The sequence below is a fragment of the Bidens hawaiensis genome, unplaced genomic scaffold (assembly GCF_021521415.1).
Source record: "Bidens hawaiensis isolate Kalapana, Puna unplaced genomic scaffold, B.hawaiensis_p1.1 tig00002273_1, whole genome shotgun sequence".
Lineage (NCBI taxonomy): Eukaryota > Viridiplantae > Streptophyta > Magnoliopsida > Asterales > Asteraceae > Bidens > Bidens hawaiensis.
The window spans coordinates 1,141,516-1,158,357 of NW_027491121.1; the positions used below are offsets into that span (position 1 = coordinate 1,141,516).

A 16,842-nucleotide genomic window follows, 5' to 3' on the forward strand; every position below is an offset into this window, starting at 1 on the left:
TTAAAACCAAACTAATAGAACGATTTTTTTTAAAAGGTTGATCAATGAGAAATGAGAATCCTTCAAGAGTCTTTTAGTTGACTAGAAATTGTTTAGCGGAATAATGGTGGACATTTTGTTTAAGCTTTAATTGTACTAATTTGGAAAACCCGGACCTGGGACGGGTATAAAAAGTAGCTTCAAATGATCAATAGTGTCAGCAATTTTACAAATACATAAAACTGTTATAACAAATTAGTTAAATACAAAAATTAACAATCTAAAACAAAGTAAAATACCAAAACAAAAAAAAACAAAAGAATTAGTAAGCATGTCCACGTTAACTAACCACCACATACTGAGATATATGTACCTGTGCTAAGATACTAGTTACAATTAAATTATATTTTATGATATAATGTATTACTTATATTGATAAACGTAAGCAAAAGCAGTTATCTATAACACATAGAATAAAGGATAAAAAACAATACGAGAGGTACTGGTGTGTTTATTGCGACGCATGGGATATGAGAGATTCGGGACGAATAGGAGCCTCTTCTACTGCACCTTCCTTGTAGACGTGGGCAATCATTGATGTTTAAAGATAAAAGTGAAGGCTGCAGAATTTCTGGTAAATACCTCATCTTTGGGCAACCCCAAAAACAGAGATGCTGGAGGGAGGTGAGGTGTTGGATTCCTGTTGAAACTGATTTCAATTTCTTAAATCCAGCTAACCCAAGAGAAGTAAGAGACGGAGGAAGTAGATCGGAAAATTCACTACACCTACTCACATCATCTTTTTCCGACTGTCCATCCACTAACTCTCCAATAAGTAAAAGAGTGACAAGTGAGTTTGGGAAATTCTGTGATCCCCACTCCGAGATGGGCTTCTTCATCCCCCCTATTAAAAGGCTACACAATTTGGGAGGCCAAAAGCCACGAGGAAAGGAAGCATCTATACTTGGGAAATTGCATATTATCAAAATTTTTAATGAGGTGAGATTAGGCAACTCGTGATCAGGAAATGACTCCATATTCATACAGTCAGATATTTCAAGGTTATTGAGGTGAATGAAATGACTCAATTCGATTGTGGTTGTAAGATTTGGCACACTTTTGTTGTTGATCATAAGCATCCTCGTGTTACGTTCTCCACCTCTTCGCTCTTTTTCAAACAGATTGTAGCATAAACTGATATGAAGTGACTTGAGGTTTTTCCCTCCTGCTGCCGAGAATGAAACAGATGTAATGGAAGTACAATGCCGGATGTGCAAATCCTCAATGCTATTAGGACACCTACAATGCTCCAAAGCGTCACAACTTTGGATCATTAACGTCCTAAGAGTTGTTATGAAGTTGCTCCCACAATTATCATCCTCCTCCTCTTTCTCTCCTAATCTCACCAAACTATCACAGTACGATACTTCCAACTTCTTTAAATTTATAAGAACCTTACTTGCCTCTGCCTCTGATTCCCACAAGTATTTTATTTCCCTACACGAATGTATGCTTAAATTTTCAACAGGCCCAAGATTCTCCATGACACCTTTCCTCACCACATCATTAAAACCTGAAATAGAGTTTAGTTCTAACGTGATCAATGATGAAGCTACTTGAACCAGACTTCTTAACACACCACTACCACATGCATGTATTTCTAGAAAATTCAATGAAGGTAGTGCTTCAGGTGACACTTGAACCAAGTTAGGACAATTTCTTATAACAAGCTTTTTAAGGCATGGAAATGACACAACCCCATTATTGGATGACCATACTTCCAACTTCTTCATACTTAGTAATTCAAGAACTTCGAGTGAAGTGAATGCATGACCAGTCCCAGTTAACTCTGAACCCTTACCCCATCCATGTCTTCAATATACAACTCCTTAAGTGATGGTAGTTTCCCAACAGGTGGTAAAGATGTACAGTTTTTACAGCCACGTATAGATACACTAGTCAACCAAAGAAACATGGGGTCCCCAACCCAATTAGGAAACCCTATACCTCCATATGACACTATACCAAGCTTTATCAAACTGTTGTTATTGGGCTTCAACATATTGAGGACCTCCTTTTCAAGAGATTCCTTTCGAGAACCATCAAACACGTCATTCCATTCTAGCTCTAATTCGCTTATCCTTTTCTGCAGTAAGTTTGCCTTCCGTGCATGCATTGCCATTTCCACTTTCTCCAGCCCTTTGATGTGAGTCTTCCCATGAAGATTTGTGAGGTCTTTAAGCTTGGTTATCGCAAGGTCATTTTCTCCTCCGATAATGATCTTGGAGAGGGTACGTAAGTTTTTCAAGTCACCAATCCCGAAGGGCATCTTATTCAAAAGTGGAGTATCCCTAATATCCAGACGTCGCAAATTTTTAAGCATTAAAAAGTTGCTAGGAAACTTACGTAATTTCTTACATCCAAAAAGGATTAGTGTTTGTAGATTATAGAGATTGCCAACATTTTCCGGTAAATGTGTGATTGTGGTTCGAGAAAAATTAAGATAGCGCAAGTGCTTCAAAATGCCAATGGTCTCTGGTACCTCTCTTATGAAACTATCGCTCAAAGATAGAACCCTTAACAATCGTAACTCAGGAAGTAAGTCAACCAAAATGATATTAGAATGGTAGCAATCTTGCATACTATCTTCAAATTCAATGGACACTGCTAAGAAGGTTCTCAAACTTTTAGCACTTTTGACTGGGTTGAACCTTGAGTAAACCACAAATTTATCACGAACAAATGATATATGGCGGTACTTTTCCAAAGCTTCATTCCCAACATCCTTCATCGTCTCATCATCTAACCTTAGAAATAAATCTCTAGCAACATATGTAGACAAGTCATTAAGCAAGTCATGCATCACAAACATAGATTTTTCGTTAGGCGCATGCTGAAAGAATGACCTTGACAACAACTCTTCAAAGTAATCATGACCAAGGAGTTCCATGGACTTGTTTGAAGAAGACTGGTTCAAAAAACCTTCCGCCATCCAAAGTAGAATTAAATTATCTTTGTCAAATATATAGCCCTTGGGGAACAAGGAAGTGTATGCAAACAATTGCTTTAAACATGAAGAAAGATCATGGTAGCTCAGTCTAAGAGCTGGGACAATTTCATCTTTCTTTCCTAATCTCCATATGTCACTATTCAACAGCTCCTTCCACTCTTCTTCTTCGGTCTTTGTCCTCAGTAACCTTCCAAGTACTCTTAAAGCCAACGGCAAGCCATCACAATTTTTAACAATGCTTTCACCGTGTGGTTTGAGAATTGGGTGTGAATCAAAGTTATTTGCACCCAGCGCGTGCTGAGCAAACAAAGACATAGCATCGTCATGTGACAGAGTCTGTAGACGATTTAGGTTATTATAACCTAGTTTTTTGAGCAGTTGCTCCTTCCGGGTCGTCATTATAATTTTACTTCCGGGGGCACATGCATGAAACGGACTTACTAAGGTTTGCCAGTCCTCATAACTCTCACACCAAACATCGTCTAATACTATTAAAAATCTTTTCTCCTTAAGTTGTTTTCTAAGATCTACTTGAAGCAGATTTAAATCTGCAAATCCCTTGCTTTCCTCCTTTACAGATTGTAAGATAACTTTGCTTATATTAAAGATATCAAATGGATCTGAGACACAAACCCAAGCCATGAGTTCAAAGTGCTTCTTAACATCCTCATCCCCATACAAAAGTCTAGCTAGGGTGGTTTTGCCTAGCCCACCCATACCAACTATGGGCACGATGCTAAAGTTCTGATTGCATGGCTCATCCTCAAATAGCTTCACAAGCAATTCCTTCTTTTCCTCATGTCGTCCAACAATACCAGATGTATCTTCCAAAGAGGTCTGATAACTTCTTTTTGGCCTTTCATCTCTTACAATCAAACCTAGTCTAACCTTTTCCTTTTCTAGATCTTCAAATTTGGTGGTAATTTTATCTAACTTGTTATGCATCCTCTGACTTGATAAGTTTACGCAACAAATTGGGACGAGTGTTCTTACCTTGCTCGTGATGGCCCCAGATTGTTGGGCAAGCTCGCGACGCATAGCTTCGGTTGCCAGATCATCAAGTATGTCATCAATGTCGTAAGCCAACTTTTGGAGATCATTGAGCCACTGTTGAACAGCTTCATCATTTATTTCCTTCTGAGAAGCATCATTTAGCAGAGACTGTATCTTGGTCAGTGTCCTCTCTAGTTTCTTCAGCTCTAAATCAATTCCTTGGGCCGCGTACGTCTTAAAGGCTTCAGCGGCCAGCTTCTCAAAAACGGCTTTGAAGAGTTCAGAGGCAATGATTTCAGCCATCGTTAATGGTGATGATGGACAGTACTCTGTATAACAAGGTTATATGTGAATGAAATTATAAGAGCATCTATAACAACAAACATTTCCAAACCGTCACATCAGCCTCCACATCAGATTTCAAAATTTTCCCAAAAACCCCAATTTATTCCACAACAACAAACATTTCCAAACCGCCACATCATCACCTAATTTTCTAATTAATTTATATTAAATAAATTATTTTTATAATATATATAATATTAATATATATTAATTATTTATGCTTATTAATGGAAATGTTGGGTTTATATAATTATATTTACCTCTGCCGAAAATGAAGGAATAATAATAGAATATAATAAAACTTAAGAAAAAAATCAAATAAAATTCATAGCAAAGAGTCAATGTTCACCATCACCAGCGCCTCTTCAATCCAATCCAGATCTCCTCCAATATTTGATGTTCAACAACAACAATTTCATTTTCCAATTTTGCCCTAAAAAATCAGGGTTCGTAATTGGGTTATATACTTATTATACCTGTGAGCTTTAAAGATCGTCACCTCTTGCTGCTGCAATTTCCGATTCATCGTTCCTTCCTCTTTTTTACTTCTATTTTATTTAATGGGATATAGAATGGGCCCCATATCTTCGTCCGCAGAGCCGTTTGCAGTCGCGGACTGCTTCACCGAACTTGACGGCCACAACGGTGAAGTTCGTGGTTCCCCTGTCCGTTGCCTGGCCACGTCATTCGGACCTCGGAAGGAGTAGGCCGTTGAGAATGCTCTAAGTGCATGAAAAGAAAGAAATAAATGGTTTCAACCTATAGTTCCTTTGTCAGTATTTTGGGACCATCCATGCAATTGTTTATATATTAATTAAGTACTACTCATACATTTTAATTTTCTGACCAAATTTTCTTATTTAAAAGAAAGCTATTCTTTTAATATACGGAAAGTATATATAGTAAATTATATTCAAATTACATACTTTTAAATTTAAGAAGTTGATCACAGATTCTATAATTTATTTTTAAACATGAAAATACAGTTAGTAATAAGATTATAGAAATGGTAATATATATATATATATACTGGTTATTATCCCCGTATTACGGGGGTCGTTTTATATTATTTGTTTTTAATATTTATCTATTTTTTTGAATTTTTATTTTTTTAATTGTATGAAATTAATAATATACTTATGGCTTGATATTAAATTGTTTCACATATAAATGAGATGTTATAACCCGGTTTAAAAGTTATATGAGTTTGATGGGACCCTAGACCCGTTTATTTTTTTACTATAAAATTGGTTTTTTAATTATAAATAACATATATCTTTTTTTTAAATAAATCAGATATTAATTTTTAGTATATTCCTACTTTATAGGATTTTTGTATCAAATATTTGGTTAGATTAGTTTTTAATTTAATGAGATGTTATAACCCGTTTAAGAAATATCTGGGTTTGATAAGACCCATACCCATGAATTCGGGTCAAATGCATGAGAAACCTCTATTTAAAAATCAAGCAAATCGGGTGACTCCAAAAAAAGGGAGCGACCACATCGCGACATGTGGGATTTTTATGTTTTCGTTTATATATATATATATACTAGTTATTATCCCCGTATTACGGGGGTCGTTTTATATTATTTGTTTTTAATATTTATCTATTTTTTTGAATTTTATTTTTTTTATTGTATGAAAGTTAATAATATACTTATGGCTTGATATTAAATTGTTTCACATATAAATAAGATGTTATAACTCGGTTTAAAAGCTATATGAGTTTGATGGGACTCAAGACTCGTTTATTTTTTTTACTATAAAATTCATTTTTTAATTATAAATAACATATATCTTTTTTTAAATAAATCAGATATTAATTTTTAGTATATTCCTACTTTAGAGGATTTTTTTATCAAATATTTGGTTAGATTAATTTTTAATTTAATGAGATGTTATACCCGTTTAAGAAATATCTGGGTTTGATAACACCCATACCCATGAATTCGGGTCAAATGCATGAGAAACATCTATTTAAAAATCAAGCAAATCTGGTGACTCCAAAAAAAGGGAGCGACCACATCGCGACATGTGAGATTTTTATGTTTTCGTTTATATATATATATATATAGAAAAGAGTTCAAATAAAAAACAATTATTTTGTGAGAATGGTGAGAAGAACTTTAAAATAAAACAAACCACCTAAATATGACACTATACACCAATATATACCATGTAAATAAAAATACAATTATTTAGAAACTACCAATCTCAACCACTAGATTATAGATCCAAGGGCCTAGATCTATTCTTATTCTTCTCACAAAAATAATGTTTTTTATATTAACCCTACCCTATATATATATATATATATATATATGAGGGTTTAGATCAATACAAATGAAATTAATATGTTAAACGTGAAAATTAAGTAGAGTAATTACATATATAAGTATAGTAATTATTTAATTACTCTATGTTATAATTACATAATTACTCTACTTTAACATGTTAATTATATATGTATAATTTAAAAGATAATAGTAAAATAGGCAAGTGCCATCCACGTTAATTTACACCTACTCCAAAGCAGGCGTTGTCGGCCACATATAAAAGCTAAAAAGAAAAAGATAGTTAATGATTAATAAAAATAGGGTGATGTTTAACATAACCCCCTCTCTCAGGTTTTACAATAATATAATTTATATCTTTTTGTTATTTTGTTATATTTTATTATCATTATTATTTTTATAAAAGCATTTTTTTCCTATTTTTGTTTAATATTTTTTTTCTATTTATCCTTTTATGTATATTTAAAAGCCTTTAAAAAACAAAAAAAATATTTTACACGTGTGAATTTCTGGAAATTATTTTTAAAAGTATATTCATTAAAAAAAATAGAACACACTATTCTATGATGTAATTTCTTGAAAGATACAATAACCAACCTATAGCACAATGAATAAAAATAGTTATTGTTTATTTTTATTTTTTATATAGTAATATTATTCTCATATTAAAGATTAAAAAAAACATTCGTTATTATGGTGATTTTTTTATTGAATTTCCTATAAAAGAATTTTAAAATGGCAAGGAATTGACATGTGTTTTGTATATGCAGAGAAAGCCAACAAATGTATGATAGATAATATTTTTATTTCATTTCCCTTCAATTTTTTCCCATCAAATTAGTCACTCAAATTTAAGATCACTTGATTAAAATCTCTCTTACTATGTAGTACTTCCTATTTGAAACTAAAGAGATGGGCTGATAGGGTCCTAGATCTATCAGCAGGCCAGTTGCAGATTCAGAATTATGTCAGTGGGGCAAAATATTGGTTAGGTTAGAGAGTGTCATGTCGTAAGGTCGTAAGGGGTCAGCAGGTTGGGTCATAACAGGTCAAGTAAAAAACTACATCAAATCGTAGAAATGTGACATGGCTTCAAGCTATATTATATATAGAAACCCAAACTGCAATAATATATATTTTAATCAAACATATATAAATTTTGGACTGTTAAATGGTGGTACTGAAGAAGCAGATCCGATGGGATAACTTTCGATTAAGGAGTATGTTAAAAATGGTGTTACGGAGCTCACAACCCTCACAAATTAAGATTATTTGTGAGTTCCCATGATCTCAGAGAAATTAGGGCTGAGCATGGTTCGGTTCGGTTCGGTTTTTAGGTGAAACCGAAATCGAAAATTCGGTTTTTTCAATATACAAACCGATCGGTTTTTTGGTTTCGGTTCGGTTATATTCGGGTTTTTTGTCTTGTTTTTTTTTGTTCTATTAATTGTTTTATGCAACTAGTTCCTATGTACAAAAATAAATATTAACATTTACTACTTCTTTCACAAACTTCAATTTCTCTTACAAAATCTATTGAACCAATAAACTTCTAATTTGTTTCGGTTGTTGTCGCATGTGGCTTCGTATAAATATATTTAACAATCATTAAAATTATTTATTTTAATATACCAAGTTAAATTAAACTTGTACTTAACTTCTGATTGCGAGAATAATCATACACCACTTTCAGAATACATATGCGATCTTACCTAGAAATCGTTACAGACTTACATCTAACACCCTAAAAAAGTTAGAAGGTTAGAGTACTAATAATTTCATTAAAAACATGGGCAAGAGGTTCGGTCACATGGGATACATGTGACTCACCTGGAACTGACGTACAAGGTTGGTTCCCTTCGCCTCTCCGGCAGGCGGCAAGGTGCGTGGCTGGTGGTGCTGGTGGCTGAGTGGTTTGAATATTTGGAGAGGGTGAGGGTATGAGAATTGAGTGTTGGTACATGATGTCAGTAGTTCAGTGTCTAGTGTCTGTAATCGAGTTAGTTAGATTTGTGTTTTGGATGTAAGCGAAGTTCTCACAAGTTCGCTGATATAGGCGAACTTGTGGAACAAGCGAAGTTAGGAACAACTTCGCCTAAACATGCTAGGCGAAGTAGTCGTGTTATATAAACTGCTAGGTTACGGCTGTGTTTCATAGAATTAGAGGGAACGAGTTTACGAGTTGTGTAATCGGTGATCAGTGAATCACGTGTTTCCAGTTGCAATACAACGTGTCTTTGTTTATTGTAACGTGTGTTTGATCGTGTTACGTGTATCGTCTTCTACGCTCGTATCGTCTTACATAGGGATTCCGCACCTACGTAGAACGAGATATTTCGTGTAGATCCGGCTGGGAACCTACAATTGGTATCAGAGCTTTTGCTCGTGATTGTGTGGTTTGGGATTATCACGCGGGTGTAGAAATCGTTCCGTTCGACTATTCGCGGGACGAGTTTACAAAGTTTTTGTGTCCTACTCACCTCCCACCATCAAAAACAACCCATTACACCTTCGCATACCTCGCAAAATCCCGAAATCAAACCTGCAAAATCATCGTGTTCATCAGGCGAAGTTGCCGCTACTGTTTGTAGGGTTTAGGCGAAGATATAAGGTTAAGCGAAGTTATCCACAACCTCGCCTACCTCACAAGTTCGCTTAACTTAAGCGAAGTTATCCACAACTTCGCCAAATCAGGCGAATTTAAAAAGGAGAGCGAATTTAAGAATTCAAGCGAAGTTAAGACTTAAGCGAAGTTATCCACAACTTCGCCTACAATTTGATTAGGGGTGCAAACGAACCGAGCTACTCGCGAGCTACTCGAGATCGACTCGTTAAAACGCTCGAGCGAGCCGAGCCGAGCCCGAGCCCGAGCTCGAGCTTAAAAGTAAGCTCGTTTAATAAACGAGCCCGAGCTTCACTTATCGAGCTCGAGCCAGCTCGCGAGCCAACAAATGTAGGATAGATAATATTTTTATTTCATTTCCCTTCAATTTTTTCCCATCAAATTAGTCACTCAAATTTAAGATCACTTGATTAAAATCTCTCTTACTATGTAGTACTTCTTATTTGAACCTAAAGAGATGGGCTGATAGGGTCCTAGATCTATCAGCAGGCCAGTGGCAGATTCAGAATTATGTCAGTGGGGCAAAATATTGGTTAGGTTAGAGAGTGTCATGTCGTAAGGTCGTAAGGGGTCAGCAGGTTGGGTCATAACAGGTCAAGTAAAAAACTACATCAAATCGTAGAAATGTGACATGGCTTCAAGCTATATTATATATAGAAACCCAAACTGCAATAATATATATTTTAATCGAACATATATAAATTTTGGACTGTTAAATGGTGGTACTGAAGAAGCAGATCCGATGGGATAACTTTCGATTAAGGAGTATGTTAAAAATGGTGTTACGGAGCTCACAACCCTCACAAATTAAGATTATTTGTGAGTTCCCATGATCTCATAGAAATTAGGGCTGAGCACGGTTCGGTTCGGTTCGTTTTTTAGGTGAAACCGAAATCGAAAATTCGGTTTTTTCAATATACAAACCGATCGGTTTTTTGGTTTCGGTTCGGTTATATTCGGGGTTTTTGTCTTGTTTTTTTTTGTTCTATTAACTGTTTTATGCAACTAGTTCCTATGTACAAAAATAAATATTAACATTTACTACTCCTTTCACAAACTTTAATTTCTCTTACAAAATCTATTGAACTAATAAACTTCTAATTTGTTTCGGTTGTTGTCGCATGTGGCTTCGTATAAATATATTTAACAATCATTAAAATTATTTATTTTAATATACCAAGTTAAATTAAACTTGTACTTAACTTCTGATTGCGAGAATAATCATACACCACTTTCAGAATACATATGCGATCTTACCTAGAAATCGTTACAGACTTACATCTAACACCCTAACAAAGTTAGAAGGTTAGAGTACTAATAATTTCATTAAAAACATGGGCAAGAGGTTCGGTCACATGGGATACATGTGACTCACCTGGAACTGACGTACAAGGTTGGTTCCCTTCGCCTCTCCGGCAGGCGGCAAGGTGCGTGGCTGGTGGTGCTGGTGGCTGAGTGGTTTGAATATTTGGAGAGGGTGAGGGTATGAGAATTGAGTGTTGGTACATGATGTCAGTAGTTCAGTGTCTAGTGTCTGTAATCGAGTTAGTTGGATTTGTGTTTTGGATGTAAGCGAAGTTCTCACAAGTTCGCTGATATAGGCGAACTTGTGGAACAAGCGAAGTTAGGAACAACTTCGCCTAAACATGCTAGGCGAAGTTGTCGTGTTATATAAACTGCTAGGTTACGGCTGTGTTTCATAGAATTAGAGGGAACGAGTTTACGAGTTGTGTAATCGGTGATCAGTGAATCACGTGTTTCCAGTTGCAATACAACGTGTCTTTGTTTATTGTAACGTGTGTTTGATCGTGTTACGTGTATCGTCTTCTACGCTCGTATCGTCTTACATAGGGATTCCGCACCTACGTAGAACGAGATATTCCGTGTAGATCCGGCTGGGAACCTACAATTGGTATCAGAGCTTTTTCTCGTGATTGTGTGGTTCGGGATTATCACGCGGGTGTAGAAATCGTTCCGTTCGACTATTCGCGGGACGATTTTACCGAGTTTTTGTGTCCTACTCACCTCCCACCATCAAAAACAACCCATTACACCTTCGCATACCTCGCAAAATCCAGAAATCAAACCTGCAAAATCATCGTGTTCATCAGGCGAAGTTGCCGCTACTGTTTGTAGGGTTTAGGCGAAGATATAAGGTTAAGCGAAGTTATCCACAACTTCGCCTACCTCACAAGTTCGCTTAACTTAAGCGAAGTTATCCACAACTTCGCCAAATCAGGCGAATTTAAAAAGGAGAGCGAAGTTAAGAATTCAAGCGAAGTTAAGACTTAAGCGAAGTTATCCACAACTTCGCCTACAGTACTGTTAAGGATAAAATTTTTATTTTTCGGGTTTCTTTGTGTTTTCGTTTCGTAAAAGATGACTTCAATAAATATTACGGAACTGGTGAAGATGGAAGTGGAAGCGGGTTCAGCTACTAAGGCACCGAAGATGCTAAAGGGTACCGATTTCGTGGCTTGGAAGGATCGGTTTGAGCAGTATGTTAAATACCAAGATGCTAAGATGTGGGTGTGCATTCAAGATGGATACATTCCACCAACTGCTTTGTATGAGGGTCGTGAACAGATTAAGAAATACAACAAGAGGGAAGAGGAAGAAAAGAAAATGTATGAGGCTGAAAGCAAAGCTCATGCAGCGATAACAATGGCTCTTCCACAAGAGATTCTTCACACCTTCAGGAAGTATAAAACCGCTAGAGAGCTATGGGAAGCACTTGAAAACCGATTTGAAGGTAATGTGGGGATTCGTGCATCAAAGATTAAACTACTCAAAACCCAATTCTCTGTGTTCAAGTACTTGAAGAATGAATCACTTGATGATATCATCACGAGATATTATCACCTAATGACCGAAATCAGCAATTATTCCATTACTTACAAAGAATATGAGATCGTGGAAAAACTCCTTGATGCTCTCCCACCGAAATGGGAGATGTACACTGTCTTGATGAGAGAAGACAAAGAGTTTGCCGACTATGACTTGGAAACAGCAGTCAACAAACTACGAACTTTTGAACTTAACATGGTTCGAAAAGAGACACCAAGGTTCTGGATCCGGGAATGTATGGTGCAAAAGTTAACTCAAGTTCAAGTTCGAAGTCTGAATCGTCTGCTTACTACTCAAAGGGAGACTCGGGCGCTAACTCAACACATGAAGGTCATGTAACTCTCAATATGGATGGTGATGTGTGTTTTGTAGCTGGAGGAACAAATGCTTCTAAACCTCAAGCAACCAAGGGTAGTTTCGCTTCAAGTGTTCCTAACAACAACTACTCTAAGATGCCCATGAGTGTTAAATCTGCTGAACAGCAGTTTGCTCTCTATGCATCTTTCATTGCTTCGAATGAAAATTACATTAAAGGCAAGATTGTTGATCTTGCAACGCTAGACGAAGACTATGATCAGATCGATGCTGATGATCTGGAAGAGATGGATCTGCAGTGGCAGATGGCGATGATTGTAAGAAGGGTTAAGAGGTGTATGAAGAAGACAGGTAGAAAGTTTGTTGGTGAAAGACCAGGTTTTGATAAGTCAAAGGTGCGGTGTTATAACTGTCAACAGAATGGACACTTTGCTAAAGAGTGCACAAATGAACGTGTAGAACGCAGTCAAAACAGGTCTACACAACAGAGTGGGGGTGGTAATGAGAATAGGGCCATGATATCCAGACATAACGGGGAGTACAACTGGAATCTGCATGTGGAGGAAGTGTTCGAACAGGCCAATTTGGTGACCATCGAAACTGCAGGAAGTGAGAAAGTGAATGGAGAAAATCAAGCTTACATGGCAGAAGTGACAGACCAGCTCTCTGAGGTAAGTACTAAACTCCCTTGTACGAAATGTGAAAATCTATCTGAACAATTGAAAACAATAACTGATCAGTTTGTTAGTTTAGATGCTCAATTTAAAACATTAAAAGAAGATCATCATTACACTAAAGCTAGAGAAAATAGTTACAAGGTAAAAATAAAAGCTAGTGAGAAAGATATCAGAAGTCTTAAAGCCAGTCTAGCTGAAAAAATACAAGTAATTGATCTTAACTATGAAGTGTTAGAAGAGAAAACCAAACTAATAGCTGAAAGGGATAAACAGATAGCTGATCACCAGGTGAAAGTGGTGGAACTAAACAGAAAACTTGAGCAATTTAGAAATTCCTCCGCTATACTTGATCACCTCATAAGTGATCAAAGTTCCCCAGTTAAAAGGGGAGGAATTGGATATCATGAAGTTCCACCACCTTATAATCATAACTATACTTATGATCCTAGTAATCAGAAATCTGTTGATGTTGAAATTGGTCAGACAGTTCCGGTTAAGGTTACGATTAAAGATCCAGAAGTTAGTAAAGGCGAAACGAGTAAGCCTGTTTCTAATGTTAAGATTTCTGCTCCTAGTCCTGTCTCATCAAATTCGGACAAGACATCCGAGTCGAGTGAGACAAAAGAAGAGGTAGTATTACCAAAATGTGGAGAGGAACATAAATCAAATGAAAAGAATTCTCCACTAAACCCGTATGTCCCACCATATGTTAGACAAACGGGCAGTAATGCAGCCTCAACATCTAAAACAACTATTGATAAGAAAGTTGAACACAGGAGTTGTTTCAGATGCAATCAATTAGGACACCTGATTGCTGATTGCCCTCTGAAGCAGAGATTCAGAGGTATGAGGCCTTCGAAAACTGAGAACAGAACTAACAGTAATCACTATAATGGTAAAAATGAAAACTCATCAAAGTTCAGAAATTGGACTAATCCAGGTTTTCAAAGAAATCGATCTCAGTTTTTCCCTGTTAACAACCAAATCATGAGTAATAATACATTTAATTCACGAAGGTTTGGATGGCCTCATAGTCAATCTACAAAAAGGTATCCTTTTAGGACTTACAGATATCATACTAATACTAACTTTGGACAGCCAAAGTACGGGATGTATCGACCCAAGACCAATAGGTCTTGGGTCCCCAGATTTTAATCCTCTGCTTTAATCGTGCAGGAACAGTTGAACAGGGCTGCAAACAATCTATGGGTTGTGGATAGCGGCTGTTCCCGGCACATGACGGGTAACAAGAGTTTGTTACACGAATGGAGACCTGTTCAGGGAGGAAGAGTAAGTTTTGCTGGAGAGAGTGGTGGAAGGATTACTGGAATTGGGACGGTGACTAATGGTAAAATGACGTTAGAGAAGGTGAATTTTGTTGAAGAACTGAAGCATAATCTGCTGAGTGTATCGCAGATCTGTGACAAAGATTACACTGTGCACTTTACCAAGAATGAAGCGATCGTACTGTATCCTGGTTTCAAGATACCAGATGAATGGATAGTAATGAAGGCTCCAAGGGAAAAGAATACGTATGTTATGGACATGAGGTCGACTGAGATGGCAACAGAAGAATCGTGTCTTCTGTCAAAAGCAACTGAATCGGAGTCCGAGTTATGGCATCGAAGAATGGGGCATATTCATCTTCCGAAAATGAACTACATTGTCAAGAATGGGATGGTGCTGGGTGTTCCCTTGAAAAATTTCAACTTTGAAGACCAATGCTTATCGTGCAAAAAGGGAAAGCAACACAAGAAATCTCATCACACCAAGAAGGTTAATTCAATAGTCAGTACCCTAGACCTACTTCACATGGATCTCTTTGGTCCCGTGAATGTAAAAAGCCTAGGAGGAACATCATACTGCTTGGTGATAACTGATGATTTCTCTCGATACTCTTGGGTATATTTCCTGAAGTCAAAGGATGAAACGGTTCAGATGGTAATAAATTTGATTACCAAGGTTTAGAATATTATGGGGAAAAAGGTTAAATACATCAGGAGTGACAATGGAACAGAGTTCAAAAACTATCAGATGGAGATCTTCTGCTTACAGAAAGGGATAGACCACCAGTACAGCGCTCCGTATACTCCGCAACAAAATGGAGTGGCTGAGAGGAAGAACAGAACGTTAATTGAAGGAGCCAGAACCATGCTGGCTGATTCAAAACTTCCTGTGGTGTTCTGGGCTGAAGCTGTTGCAACAGCCTGTTATATCCTTAATAGAGTTTTAACTGTTAAAACATGTTATGAACTTATGCATGGGAGAAAGCCTAACTTGAGTGGTCTTGAACCATTCGGGTCCCCGTGTTCGATATTAAAGACAACTTCTAAATTTGGTGAAATAGCCGACGAAGGTATTTTAGTCGGATATGTTGTTGGTACTCCCAACAGACGAGTCTTTAATACATCGACCAGCAAGGTTGAGGTGGTGTGTAACACTGATATCACAAGTTACAAATCACCAAAACCAAGCACGGGACCCGCTGGGGCTTTCGACTATGATAGGCTTTTTAAATCTTTTAACATGCCTTACTTGGATTGTGCAGAAGTTGATGAGAGAATTGCTACGAAGATGCTTTATGATGAGGAAGACAATTATGTGCAACGACCGCAGTACGATGAATGTCAGCCTTCCTCATCAAATGCTGTCGATACCCCTGCTCCCTCTACAGAAGAGGAATTCTTCAATCCGTTTCACTCTCAACAACAATCACCCATTGATGAGCTACCTTCGAACCTGGAAGACAATCTGCAAGTCAGTTCGGTTCCGACTACGAGAGTTCACAAAAATCACCCTTTGGAGAACGTGATAGGTGATCTGTCTGACGGTGTACAAACAAGACAAAGCTTGAATGAGCACACCTGTGTTTACACAAGCATTAAAGATACAAGCATCATTAACGAATGCTTGTACACCTGCTTCATCAGCCAGATTGAACCAAAGAACTATCAAATGGCTCTCAAGGACAGCTCGTGGGTCGAAGCCATGCAAGAAGAGTTAGCCCAGTTCAAGAAGATGGAGGTATGGAATTTGGTTGCAAAATCGAAAAATGTGCATGCGATTGGCACAAAATGGGTTTTCAAATGCAAGAGAGATGAAAAAGGGATAATTATCAGGAACAAGGCGAGGCTGGTTGTAAAGGGTTTTAATCAGCAAGAGGGGATGAACTACAATGAAGTGTTTGCTCCTGTGGCGAGATTAGAAGCGATTCGACTGTTTTTGGCATTTGCGGCACACAAGGAGATGAAGGTGTTCCAGTTCGACGTGAAGAGTGCGTTTCTTAACGGTAAAGTCGATGAGGTAGTGTACGTTGAGCAACCTCCGGGTTTTACTGACCCAGACTTTCCTGATCACGTGTACAAGCTAAGTAAAGCGCTATATGGGCTACATCAGGCCCCTCGTGCCTGGTACTCAACTTTATCCGATTACTTGCTTGAGAATGAATTTGAAAGGGGAAGGATAGATAGTACACTGTTCGTTAAGAGAAATGGAAGAGACTTTCTTCTGGTTCAAGTCTACGTGGATGACATCATCTTCGCTGCATCAAAAGTCGCCATGTGTCAGGATTTTGAAGCCATCATGAAACAGAGGTTTGAAATGAGTGCTATGGGTGAACTAACTTTCTTTTTAGGATTGCAGGTTGATCAGAAGAAAGATGGGATGTTCATTCATCAGACTAAGTATGTCCATGACGTTCTCAAACGCTTCAAGATGGAGGACAGCACTCCATTTGATACTCCAGTTTGCGTCAA

At 37.2% G+C, this 16,842-nt stretch overlaps 1 pseudogene; it reads right to left on the reverse strand.

Annotated features, from left to right (window-relative positions):
* Positions 1 to 251: 251 nt before the first annotated feature.
* LOC143613564 (putative disease resistance RPP13-like protein 1) lies at positions 252 to 4,285 on the reverse strand (annotated as a pseudogene).
* Positions 4,286 to 16,842: the final 12,557 nt, after the last annotated feature.